Below are 12,352 nucleotides of genomic sequence, written 5' to 3' on the forward strand. Positions count from 1 at the left end.
TTGTAGAACTCAACACAGAGGAGGATGAGGGCAAAACTGGCCCTTAGATGGCTCTGCTTGTCACTGAGTCTGCCCCAGCTCTCCATAGGCCTCCCACTCTACTAGTTTCAGTGACCATTAGCCACCGCTGCAAAAATTGAAACACTTCTCTGTTTTACACAACAACCTGACATCCTTTTTAAATACAGTGGTACCTCAGGTTACATACGCTTCAGGTTACATACGCTTCAGGTTACAGACTCCGCTAACCCAGAAATAGCGTTTCAGGTTAAGAACTCTGCTTCAGGATGAGAACAGAAATTGTGCTCCGGGGGCACGGCAGCAGCAAGTGGTGCTTCATGTTAAGAACAGTTTCAGGTTAAGTATGGACCTCCGGAATGAATTAAGTACTTAACCCGAGGTACCACTGTAATAATAATAATAATAATAATAATAATAATAATAATCCATTGTGTTTCACTCTTCGTTCTCAGACTGAGGCACATTTTCCCCTTTTTGTTTTCCTCTGAGCAAACCAGCTGCCTCGTTTTTTCCTGGCTTGGATACAGACCTCGAGTTTATTAATATGGGAGAGAGTTCTGCTAGTTGACAATTTAAGATAAAGTAAATTGGAAGTGGCATCAAAGCACATGTGGGTGTTAATGTGCGTCACCGAGGTTCTTTTTTCTGGCATCCCAAAAGGTCTTGCCTGTATGGCCGACACATGCAACCTTTACCAGTGACCCCGTGTTATTAAAGGCTAGGCACTCCCATTGATTTGTGAAAGTGACAGGTGCAGCAAGCGGCTGTAAATTAGCCAACTCTCTATGGATTTTCCAAGGATTCTTCCATTGCTCCGCCCACCAGCGATTTGTTCACATCTATTGGCCGAGCTGCTTGTGCAGAAGCACTTAAATGTTTATCTGACATAAATCTGCTGTACCTCTGTGAATACAAATGGGTGTCCTCGTTTTCTGCTGAAAAGCAGACTTTGAAAGTTGCTCCCCACCCTCTCCCTCCATTTCATAGCTGCTCTGCTGAAGTTTAGCTAGGTCACACCAGGTTAAAGCGCAAATCCCCTTTCAAGCTGGAAACTCTGGGTTTTATTCAGAAGATTTTTTAATCTTGTGCATAGGGGGAATTTTTGTGCTAGGGAAGATTAAAGGTCTAAGTTTGTTGTCAGTTGACACCCACTTTCTGCATTGCACACCTAGGGCAACGAAAGTTGCACAAGCTTTCGTATATTCCTGGCATTGAAATCTAATACTGTAAATTTAACCCTAGACAAATAAAGGAACTGTACAGCTTGGATCGTGTATATTTCATTCTGCATGCATTAAGAGTTGCTATTGTTGTAAATTGTTCATGGCTAATGCAGCAAGCATAAATTACGGTAATTTGGTTAAGTGTCCCTATTTTCCAGGGACAGTTCCAGATTTACAGAAGCCATCCTGGTTTCTGATTTCATCCCGGAATGTCCTGCTTTTCCTTAGGACATCCCTATTTTCATTGAAGAAAGGTTGGAAGGTATGGAATAGGGGGAATCGGAGAAATGTTGGGAGGTTATGTGATAAGCTATTTGCATGTCGAGGTCCCCAAGACACCCCCAATAAATTCACACTTCACACAGAATTTTTTGTTTAAGGTTTTTGGCATAATTTTTTGGCCACAACTTTATTAAAATACAAAATGTGAGTGGTTGCTTAGGCATTGGTTGTGACTATCTGTCCCCGCCCAGGGATAGAACTGACATCGGCAATCCTGCGAAGCCAGTAAGGGAAAACATTTTGGGGGAGAGAATGGAGCTGGGTGCCAGGCCCTCACCTCTCCCCAAATGCTCCCAGGGGCTCTTGCGTGGCCCTATCCCCTTGACAGGGGTTCGGACAAGAACATGGTGAGCCCCTGGATTCCTTTAAAGGAATTCCCTTGCAGCAGCAACATTGGAGGGGCAGGCACAGCCAATCCATGCCCCTCACCAACCAATTCATAAAACCAATGCCTAACCACAACCTTACAAGTTGTGATGATTTGCTGTGCAGTAGGCAAAAACCAAATGGCACCAGCCAACCAGCCAAATGGACAAAATTCCTACCAGCCCCCTGGCCCAAAAGCAGACAACCCCATGACAGGCATAGCAAGGTCAAATGTAAAAGCCCTAAAATTAGGGAGGGTGAGCGGGTGATCTGATGCGTACAGCAAAAAAAGGAAGCTCAGCGCTGTGTGCAGGGAATGTATAGCCTCTAGGCTGTCAATCAAAATGAGCAACATTAAAATCTCCCGAACAACCAAAGGAGCCCAATCACAACCGTGGCCATCCAAACTAACCTGTCCAAGGGGCCATCCAAACTAACCTGCACAAGGGTGGGGGATGTCTTGCTAAACCCAACCGCAACACGTGCTCTCCATGCAGGAGAACACGCTTTGCAGCAGCATTTGCCCTTCCTGTGTTTTTTAGCAACTGGCATTCATAAGCATTGCTGCTTCCAACTGTGGAGACAGAGCACAGCCATGATTATTCTAATCATCTTTTGAATGTTTTTAACTCTTTTTATTGAGAATTTCAGTGTTTTGTGTTACTCTACACACACATTATTACATTAGGTAAAGGGACCCCTGACCATTAGGTCCAGTCGTGGCCGACTCTGGGGTTGGGCGCTCATCTCGCTTTATTGGCCGAGGGAGCCGGCATACAGCTTCCGGGTCATGTGGCCAGCATGACTAAGCCGCTTCTGGCGAACCAGAGCACGGAAACGCCATTTACCTTCCCGCCGGAGCGGTACCTATTTATCTACTTGCAGTTTGACGGGCTTTCGAACTGCTAGGTTGGCAGGAGCAGGGACCGAGCAACGGGAGCTCACCCCGTTGCGGGGATTCGAACCACCGACCTCCTGATCGGCAAGTCCTAGGCTCTGTGGTTTAACCCACAGTGCCACCCACGTCCCTTAGTATTTCTTCAAAAACAGAGCTGTTTAGCCTGTTGCATTATATTATATTATATTATATTATATTATATTATATTATATTATATTATATTATTATACAGTGGTACCTTGGTTTGCATACGTCTTGGTTTGCATACATTTTAGATTACAAACACATCAAACCTAGAAGTGTGTGTCCCGGTTTGCAATCTTTTTTTGGATTACAACCCATTTTTTTTGCGATCATGAACAAATTTTTTTGGGAGGCCCCATTGCATGTTGAGTCCCACAATGCCACCCCCAAAAAAATTCACACTTCACACATCAATTTTTGTTTAAGGTTTTTGGCATAATTTTTGGCCACAACTTTATTCAAAATACAAAAAATGTGAGTGGTTGCTTAGGCATTGGTTATGACTATCTGTCCTTGCCCCAGGGACAGAACTGACTTCCGGATTCCAGCGGAAGCCAGCGTGGGAAACAAGTATTGGGTGAGAAAATGAAGCTGGGCATCAGTCCCTCACTTCTCACCCTCATGTTCCTGTGGGGCTTGCATGGCCCAAGTCCGATGCCAGGGACAAGGACGAAAAGAATGGCAAGCCCCTGGATTCCTTTAACGGAATTCCCTTTCCGCACCATTTGGAGGGGTAGGCACTTACCCCTCCAAGAACCAATTTAACCAATGCCTAACCGCCAACCTTACAAGTTGTGACGATTTGCTACACAGTAGGCAAAAACCAAATGGCACCAGCCAATCAGCCAGATGGCAAATTTCCTACCAGGCCCCCGCTCCAAGGCGGATGACCCCATGACAGGCATAGCAAGGTCAAGCGATCAAGAAAAAAAACCCCTATTAAAGGGAGGGAGGGTGGGTGATCCGATGCAAAACGGCCAAGAGGACGACCAAAGTCTGGCCCCTGTATTTAAAGCCTCTGACCCCTCCTCCAAATTGGCAACAATCAAAACTCCCCAGCAACCCAATTTTAACCACTTAATGGCTTGGGTTCCTCCCAAAATCTGCCCAGTAACAGCAGGGTGGCTTGTTCCCCCAACCGCAACACGTGCTCTCTGTTAGGGAGAACACGCTTTGGCGAAAGCGCGCCTTGGGTTACAACCTGTTTTGGTTTACAAACGGACCTCCGAAATGGATTATGGTTGTAAACCAAGGTACCACTGTATATTTAAAAAAAGTGAAGCATTTGGCTAGAACCATGGGGTGGGAAGGAATTCTATTGCCATGTATTATTTAAAGACAAATTGTTGCCTGGACCTAAAGTTCCATGAAAAAATGTGAAGAGGTCATGCTCCCATGAAATTCCTATTCTGTCTCCTTCTCCTAAATCACTTCCAGTTATGGTGTGTTGTGGCAAGTTCTCCCACGTTTTAACGAGTGGAGGGAAGAAGTATTTCTCTCCTTTTTATTTGGGAGAATATATGAAGTAGACATTCAGCATCACACAGAAGGTGAAAAGCTACAAAGCCATTAATTCCCTATTTTCCCTGCCATTGTTTGCCTGACTTGCTATAGTTGTTTTCCTTCACTATTCAGGGCACTGAAAACATTGGGCAAGCAGTTTGCAGTCCACATTGTGTGACTTCTTCTACCACCCTCAAAGTTTCCACAAAGAGGTCACAATGCTGCCTTTTTTCAATTTAGCCTCCACAGAATATAACTTTCCACTTTCTTTAATTAACTTCTGTTTGATCCCCAAGACACCGGTTAAGTCTGCACACAATCCGTCTTAGTTGTTTTCAAAGACGCTAGAAAAGTCTCACTATTTTCAGTTCAACAAAGCTGGGTTTTGCTTTGCTATTTAACACTCATTAATGCTTATCACTTCTTGGCTTTTACTTAAATAAGCAGTTCAAGCATATTCTTGAGTTGTGGGATTTTTTTATTTTATTTTTTACTTGAGGGAAAGAAAACCAGCACTGAAATAAAAAGAAGTATTTCAAGGTACCAGAGCTCCATCATTAACAAATTCACACTGGAGTCCATAGCTAATCAGATATTCCAGTCTCTGATGAGTGCCTCAGATGATTCATATGTTTAATTTTGTTTTATATTTCACGAGCATTAAAATGAAGAATTGATTTAACCCCATTTTTATGCACTCGTTCCCAAGCCACTCAACTCTCTGGCACCCCACCCCTCACCCCCTTTTCAAACTCCAAAATTGACTGTTTCTATGGAAACAGGCGCAGATGTAACATCTGCAATTCACAAGAAAGAGAAAGAAGAGGAAAATGGATCAAAAAGTGTCACTTGCATTATGCAAAATTTCATAGCTCTCTGTATGAATTGCACGCTGTGAAAAAGGACCTTTGTGAACACGAAAGTTAGAAAGGTCATTCTGGCATCAGAGAAAATATTCCTTAAGTTTATAAATGAGAACTCTTCAAAGCCTTGGGTGAAAAAAAGAAAGGTAATCTTTGATTTTTTAACTCCTCTAAATCTATCAAGAAAAGTTATTTCCTTTTCTTTATTATACGTATGAGTCTGCCAGTTTCTTTTAAGACATTTACAGTGTCGGCCAACAAAAGAAATTTGATTTCTACTTTTCATAGTTGCTTACCAAACGAAAGTGCACCCTAAACTCCTAGGAATTCCTGCATCTTCATTCCTTGTTTTTCAGCTCCTTAAAACAATTATCTGTATATGTGTGGTTGAGTTAAGGAGGGAGGAGGGAAAGTACAAGGATGCTGGCAGTGAGATAAACATCTTGTAAGAGACATACAGGCTCCATGTCAGAACCTCATCTGAGTTCCACTTGCCATGTAAAGCTCTCAGGTACAGGCACCATCTCATTCATTTGAGGTTCTACTGAGAAAGAAAGCAAGGAAAAAGAAAATTAGGAAAGATCTCTAACCTCCAGTGATATTAATACAGAAACCCATAGTTGTGCAGGGGCTTCATCTATACACCTAGAACCACCCTTCCAGAAATAAGTGAACTAAAATGATAGGTCTTTTAAAATCCTTTACACAAGTAGAAAAATATACAGTGGAACCTCGGTTTTTTGAACGTAATACACTCCAGAAGACCGTTCGACTTCCAAAACATTCAGAAACTGAAGATCAAAGGGCGGTTGGCAAAATCCATTGAAAAAATGGAGAAACACGCCTTGGAAGCTGTTTGACTTCTGAGGCATGTTCAAAAATGGAAGCAATTACTTCCAGGTTTTTGGCGTTTGGGTTCTGAATTGTTCATCAATGGAGACATTCAAGAACCGAGGTTCCACTGTAGTTACATGTCCTGAGGACTGCAAATAAAACATTTTAAGTGTGTATTAAGTGGAATATGAAATGTGAAACTAGATGGCGATGGGGAGCCTTGTGGAAAATTCAATGTATTTTTTAAAATGCTTTTTTTAAAAAAAGCATTTTCAGAATGGTTTTTATATGCATGCGGATTTCATCTCCCCACCCTGTCTAGGTAGTAGTAGATACAGTGAAGACCAGCTGCCCAGGCTGGCCAGGATGGAAGAGGAATGGGTGATTTCCCATAGTTTTTATGTTGTTCCATCTTCAGAGGCTGGAAAACACCCCATTTCAAGGCTTCATGCTGCCATACTTAGGAGAAGCTTACAGAACCTCCAAGTGTCCCTATTTTCCAGGGACAGTCCTGAATTTACAGAAGCTGTCCCAGTTTCTGATTTGATCCTGGAATGTCCTGCTATTCTTAGGGTGTCCCTATTTCCCTCAGAGAAATGTCGGAGGGTCTGGAGTTATGTGACCCACCCTGAGCCAAAGAGATAAGTAACCATACAACCTTTTGAAGACATCTGAAGGTAGTCTCCTGTATAGGGAAGTTTTAAAAAATGTTTATAATGTTATACACACACCACACACACACACACACACACACACATATATATACAGTGGTACCTCGGGATACAGACACTTCGGGTTACGCGTTTTCAGGTTACGGACGCACCAAAACCCGGAAGTACTGGAATGGGTTACTTCTGGGTTTTGGCGCTGGCGCATGCACAGAAGCACTAAATAGCGCTTTGTGCATGTGCAGAAGCGCCAAATCGCATCATGCACATTCACAGATGCGGTGCTGCGGGTTGAAAACTTCCCAACCCGAGGTTCCACTATATATATATATATATATATATATATATATATATATTTTCCAGCATATATATATATGTTGGAAGCTGCCCTGAGTGGCTGGGGCACCCCATTCAGACAAGCGGGGTATAGATACTAAAATTATCATTATGACATCCCTGTTTTCATCAGAGAAATGTTGGACGGTATGAGCTTACTGCCTGCCCAGGCAAAGCAGAAAACTGAGTAAGCCTGGGCTTTAGATCTTGGTTCTGATCATTTATTCAAAAGAATATTCAAAGAATATTCAGGTAAGTTTTTTTTGGGTAGTTCTGGGTTTGGCTTGGCCCAAATATTCTTCATCCAAATGACGCTATAAAATATGTTTTTCTCTGCAACACTGATATCCCATGGCTCTCAATTAAAGGCTGCAATGAGGCAGGAGGTATAAACTGACTATCCTCACATGACTCATGCTCAGAGCTGTGCTGGCTTTAAATGTATTGCATAGTTTCTAATTTGGTTCCAAATGACTGTTTTTCCTGGACAAGCATGACTACCCTTTGTGAAAGCTATCAATAGCCTTGGCCCCTTCAGATAATTCTTTTTAAAAAATTAAAAGGCAGTAGATAATAAAAGCCAGAATGCACAGGATGCTATTACCATGCTCGACAAAGAGCTATTCAAGATGTTTGAGCAGCACTATAAGATTCAGTATCCAGCAGTAGCACCCTTGTTTTGATCCCTCTGTTTAGCAATTTCAGCCCCGGAATTTGCTCTTGTCCTCATATCAGTGACATAGCATGGGATGCCAGCACCCAGGGCTGCGCAGGGTGTTTTGATGGAGTACACATGCACGTTCAACCGCCTTACGGAGTCCACATCACCCAGGAGATCGCAGCCACAGAGATAAGAAAAGAAGAGTCATTTTGTTGTCTGGAGAGGTCACTTCGTGGTTCACATGGAGAAGAAGAAGAAGAAGAAGAAGAAGAAGAAGAAGAAGAAGAAGAAGAGGAGTTTGGATTTGATATCCTGCTTTATCACTACCCGAAGGAGTCTCAAAGCGGCTAACATTCTCCTTTCCCCTCCTCCCCCCCACAACAAACACTGTGAGGTGAGAGAGGCTGAGAGACTTCAGAGAAGTGTGACTAGCCCAGGGTCACCCAGCAGCTGTATGTGGAGGAGTGGGGAAGCGAACCCGGTTCCCCAGATTATGAGTCCACCACTCTTAACCACTAAACCACACTGGCTCCGTTTTTCAATGGAGCCCGCCAATAGAAGTATGCAGCCGTATTGAGGCAGCACCGGGCATTGGCATTTTGTGCCCAGAACAATTTTGTGCCCAGGGCAACCGCCCCTGTGGGCTCCCACCCATGCTATGCCATTGCCTCATATTACTAGGTCCGTACAACTGATTAAGGCCATTTCTAAAGAGTGAGCTTCATGCACATGGAGTTGTAAGCACGTTATTTGAAGATTCTCCCATACTCAAGCTGTTGCTATAACTGGAACCAGGAAAAGTTTTGTCTTGTCATTGTAGGTGAACTCTGAAAGACATATGAGTTCTGCCAGAGAAAAGTGGACAAGCATAGTTTGTTCTCAGGGGGAGGGGCTGTAGCTCGTAAGGCACCAAGTTGTAGGCACAAGGGCCTCAGATTCACTCCATGGCATTTCTAGTTAAGACAGAGAATGAGGAATCTGTGACCCTCCATATGTTGATGGACCCCCAACTCCCATAATCCCACACCGTTATGGACCATGCTATCTGGGATTCATGGGAGCTGAAGTCCACCAATATCTGGAGAGGCATGAGATGGCCATCTCAGGCTATATAATGAGATTAAAAAGATATTCAAGTTCCTAATTCCCAAGAAGCTTTTCTTTTAGGCATCCTAGATAACAATGACCCAAAAGAGTTGGTATATATATATATAGAGAGAGAGAGAGAGAGAGAGAGGAGATGTTCGAAGAGAGCAAGAACGACTTTTGAAAACGATGGAATATGCGGAACTGGCAAGATTAACAGCAAAAACTAGAGACCAAAATGATGAAAAAATTCCTTGAGGACTGGAGACTTTTTATTGAATATTTAAAGAATTACTATTCTTGTTGTTTAGTTGTCTAGTCGCGTCCGACTCTTCATGACCCCATGGACCAGAGCATGCCAGGCACTCCTTTCTTCCACTGCCTCCCGCAGTTTGGTCAAACTCATGTTGATAGTTTCGAGAACACTGTCCAACCATCACGTCCTCTGTCGTCCCCTTCTCCTTTTGCCCTCCATCTTTCCCAACATCAGGGTCTTTTCCAAGGAGTCTTCTCTTCTCATGAGGTGGCCAAAATATTGAAGCCTCAGCTTCAGGATCTGCACTTCCAGTGAGCACTCAGGGCTGATTTCCTTCAGAATGGATAAGTTTGATCTTCTTGCAGTCCATGGGACTCTCAAGAGTCTCCTCCAGCACCATAATTCAAAAGCATCAATTCTTCGGCGATCAGCCTTCTTTATGGTCCAGCTCTCACTTCCATACATCACTACTGGGAAAACCATAGCTTTAACTATACGGACCTTTGTTGGCAAGGTGATGTCTCTGCTTTTTAAGATGCTATCTAGGTTTGTCATCACTTTTCTCCCAAGAAGCAGACATCTTTTAATTCCATGAACTGCTGTCATCATCTTCAGTGATCATGGAACCCAAGAAAGTAGCGAGGTGAATATGCCAGCAGGACTTGAAATGAGCAACAGCATGAATTATTAAGATAAATAGGTTAAAAACAAGTGTGCTGAATTGTATATGTGAAGTATGCAGCATTCAAGGGTAAATATGGAAGCCATGGAAGGAGAAGACAGAAAGCCAACAGGTAAAGTAATTTATGGTCTATGTTAAAATTTGTAAATGTGTGTGTGTGTGTGTGTGTGTGTGAAAAATCAATAAATAAGATTTATTTTTATTTTTATTTTTTAAAAAGAGATTCTTATCTCATGCAACAGGCGATGTGAAACACTGTGAAAAGCCATTGTGCCAATGAAAGGAGATGATATGGGACTGGTTAGAACAGTTAGTCTGCCTTGGTATGAGATAGCTTCCTGTGTTCCAATAACATCCGAAGGATTTTCTTTTTAACAAAGATATTTCTAAAAAACATGCCAGTGTGTGACATTTTCTCATTTGAGCATGAATCATCAGAACACTTTGAAGAATGCTAATTATGTCTCTTAAGATTTCCTTGTAGCTTTGCAACTTACTTTCATGTCTCTCAGTCTTGTTTGCTTTTTCGCCTCTCTGAGAATCGTGTCCCATGGTTCAACCGATTGGTTTTCCTTTCTATCCTTCTAACAAGCTACATAGCGAGCTAGTCGAGTCAAGAGGTTTGTCACTTTCTTTCTCTTGCCCTACCAGGACTTCCAACTGACTGCTGAGAAACCAATTCTGACATTTTCCAGCCATGGATTTCTTGCTGTCCGCAATGAAGAAAACTGGACTTTAGAACTACATTCCTTGCAAGTTCTTAAAAAGTAAGTTGAAACAAAACTTTAAGGAACCATCTCTCTGGCTTGCAGAGAAATAACCAAACTGACTTTGCAGGACTTACAGTATAAATTCACAATTTTCCTATATTTTTCTCTTGGCAAACCCTTTTTACAGAACCAAGCCCTACTAAGGTCAGTGATGCTTTTCCTAGGTACGGGACTGCAGGATTGCAGCCTTATTTTACCAGTTTTGTTTACAACCCGCCCCCCCCCACCCCCCAATATTGCTTAACCATAATATTGGCAAGCACATTTTACTCCTTTTTTCTTTCAAAGAATGCTGATGACTTGATAGGCTTTAATCAAGCTCTGGAAGAAATGGGGAAAGCAAGACACAGCCAGGGGCACTGCAAATGCCAAAACATTATAGAGCTTTTTTATTTTTAAAAAACTCCCTTCTTTTAATCCAGGAATTATGCATGCTCCACATGTTCTTGGCACATTAGAAAAATGAGAGCTCAGATGCTCACGCGATTCAATGTGACAAAAAAGTCTACCGCTGTTAATTGTTGTGGGGAAAGAAACAGTGTCGAAGAATGGATGGCATCTCATTACATGGGCCCAGTGTTTCCTCACTATCAAATTTTGCACATATACATATGTGCAAAATTATACATATTGGCTTATGTGTGAGAAAAAGGGGCATAGCTCAGTAAGAGCGTGGCTGCTTTTCATGCAAAAAGTTCCAGGTTCAAGTGGTTAAGAGCGGTGGACTCGTAATTTGGTGAACCGGGTTCGCTTCCCCGCTCCTCCACATGCAGCTGCTGGGTGACCTTGGGCTAGTCACACTTCTCTGAAGTCCCTCAGCCTTACTCACCTCACAGAGTGTTTGTTGTGGGGGAGGAAGGGAAAGGAGAATGTTAGCCGCTTTGAGACTCCTTCGGGTAGTGATAAAGCGGGTTATCAAATCCAAACTACTACTACTACTACTACTACTACTACTACTACTACTCTTCTTCTTCTTCTTCTTCTTCTTCTTCTTCTTCTTCTTCTTCTTCTTCTTCTTCATATAGGGATGGGAATGTTCCCTCTGCCAATCTGTAGGGACAATTCTGAGCTAGACGAGCCAGCTGCCTGAAGCTTCAGATGCATTCTTAAAATGCTCTTAACTGCTATTATCAGCCCTGGAGCAAAAAAGAGGAAAGCACAATAGAGGTGCCTATTGTCAGGAGCTTGAGTAGGACCCTGGCAGAGACACATGCCCGACTGGCATGTTCTCTCCCTCCTGGCCGATCGTTCGGGAGCTTCAAAAGCTTTCTTCTGCCCGAACATCACAGCGACTGATGCCAACAGACATCGGCACACTTAGGGATCCACAGAGTTTGCGCAGTGTGCGCAACAGACCTCAGCAACTCAGCATTTTGGCCAATCTGCTTTATTTACATATAAACACACACGGAACACTGCAACATGGCTCCCTCTCTCTCTAGCATCAGACAGCAGAGAGAGAGAAAACAAAGGACAACCATCCCACTTCACGGAACACAGTAACACAAACATCCTGTCTCTGTCACTTCCCACTTTGTGGAGTCAAAATATACACCGTCATGTGATAGATAAAAATCCCATGACTGCAATCATGGAGCAGGAATTCTAACACCTATATCTTTTTTACATACCTATATCTTTTTTTCTTTTCTTTTCTTTTTGCTGTTGCAGGACTAATAGCATCCGGGTGGCGCCGATTTAGATCAGGGAAAAGAGCTTGGAGGGAATGGAAGGCTAGGCAGCCTTCTCCTCAACATCAGTCAGAGTTTCCCCTAAGTGCTTTTGCGTTAAAAAAAAGAAGCTGGATCATGGAGCATACAGCTGGCTTTGCCCCAAAACTGCCCACAAAGATTATCTCAGATATATTAATTGTGTTCGT

At 42.9% G+C, this 12,352-nt stretch overlaps 1 long non-coding RNA gene across 1 annotated transcript in view; it reads left to right on the forward strand.

Annotated features, from left to right (window-relative positions):
* The window catches only part of LOC308458544, a 344,702-nt gene that overhangs the window by 285,102 nt on the left and 47,248 nt on the right, over positions 1-12,352 (forward strand). Inside the window, exon 2 of the long non-coding RNA XR_013977541.1 lies at positions 10,355-10,470. This is a non-coding gene — a long non-coding RNA (uncharacterized lncRNA). The remainder of the gene's footprint in view (positions 1-10,354; positions 10,471-12,352) is intronic.

This window comes from Podarcis pityusensis (assembly GCF_964106645.2).
Source record: "Podarcis pityusensis genome assembly, chromosome: 11".
NCBI lineage: Eukaryota > Metazoa > Chordata > Lepidosauria > Squamata > Lacertidae > Podarcis > Podarcis pityusensis.